This window comes from Tupaia chinensis, unplaced genomic scaffold, assembly GCF_000334495.1.
Source record: "Tupaia chinensis unplaced genomic scaffold, TupChi_1.0 Scaffold000511_1, whole genome shotgun sequence".
Classification (NCBI taxonomy): Eukaryota; Metazoa; Chordata; class Mammalia; order Scandentia; family Tupaiidae; genus Tupaia; species Tupaia belangeri.
In genome coordinates this window covers 2516839-2518545 of record NW_006160024.1, presented here as the reverse complement: position 1 = coordinate 2518545, position 1707 = coordinate 2516839, and positions in this window count along the sequence as shown.

Genomic DNA, 1707 nt, shown 5'->3' with positions numbered 1-1707 from the left:
GGATTGCAGCATGGCCATCCCTCTAGGGGATGATCTCTCACTTTCCCTCTCACTCTCTGTCTCTCTCAGGTGAGTACCTGTGCCCTGTAACAAAAACAAAAACAAAAAACATGCACGGGACCCAGACATTTCAAAATAATTTAATTCATTTAAACACTCCAAACTTGAATCACCAATCTACAGGAGACTGTGCATTTTATTTGTATTCCTGTTACATTAGTACTGAAAAAATGAAGTGGTTGCTTATCAGTTTGTTAGGCTGAAGGAAGAAAGGGAGGGTGGGAAGGGGAGGAAGGGCCAATGAGTTAACCCATTGGTGGGAATGGAAATTGGTGTACTTTTTTCACAGGATAATTTTGCAATATCTATCAACATTTTTAACACATATGCCCTTTATTCCCAAAAGTCCCTTTTCTGGGAATTTGCCCAACAGATAAAGCCCCCTAGATATTTAAAAGATAATGTATATGGTATATAAAGATATTTAATGTGGCAGAGTTTATACAGCAAAAATCTGGAAGCTACCAACATATTCATCGACAGAGACTTGGTTAAATTATGGCATCTCCTACAATGAAACCTGCAGAATGAAGTAGAATTTCTATATCAAATTGGGAAGATGGTGGTGACATTAGCAAGTGAAAAAACAAGTTCCATGGTTCTGTTTGTACAAAGGTAAAATATGATGAAAGAGAAGCATGTCTACAGAAAATGTCTGGAGGATCCACGAGGATCTGCTAACAATAGATAACTCTGAAATAAGACTAGGAATGAGGGCAAGGAACACCAACTGAAAAACATTTACTTTTGTAAATAAAGTATGTTTACCATGTGCATTCATTACTTTCTTGTTTCTTTTTTTATTTTTTTTGGGGGGAAGGGGGTTTGTCATAGGACACATGCACTCACCAGAGAGAGACAAAGAAAGGAAAAGTGAGAAATCACCCCCCCAGGGGTGGGGGAGATGAGCACACCACAATCCCTTCTCCTCCATTCTCCTCTCTTGGATTTTGGGAATGATTTTCAAGGTAACACTGCAACTGTAGTTGGCCATGTGGGAATCCAGTGCCTTCACCACCATGCCACTTGCTGGTCCCTCTTGTTTACTTATTTTGCTTATTTATTTCATGAATGATTAAATACACACACACACACACAAACACACACACACAAAAAGTGACAGAGAGAAAGAGAGATACCACCTCCACCTGCTCATAGCCAGACTCCTCACCCAGCAGGGCCCTAATGCCACAATCCCCTCCCAGTCTCAACCGGTCCAGATCATGGGCACACGCATGCCTGGGATATTCAGAGAGGTCACCAGATGACCCAGCAACCTTCCCACGTTGTACCACGTAGCTTGGTCCCTAGTGTAATAGCTTTGAGAGGAGCTGAGATCTTTAAGAGGTAGGGCCTAATGAGAAGGTACCAGCTAACCAGCTGAGGACATGGGAGGGGCGAACAGAGGAAGAAAGGAATTCTGTCTCCCTGCCTCTGCATAGTCCGCCCTCCTCCTGCTCTGTCAGCCATGTTGTGCTGTAGCAGCAGGGGCTGGCCAAATGCCAGCCCCACATCTTTCGAGTTTCCACCCCCCAGAATTATGATCCAAATAAGAGTGTATGCTTTAAACATCACCCAGCCTTAGGTATTTCTGATTAGCAACACAATAACAAACTAAGACTAACTAACAATGTATTAAATATTTTA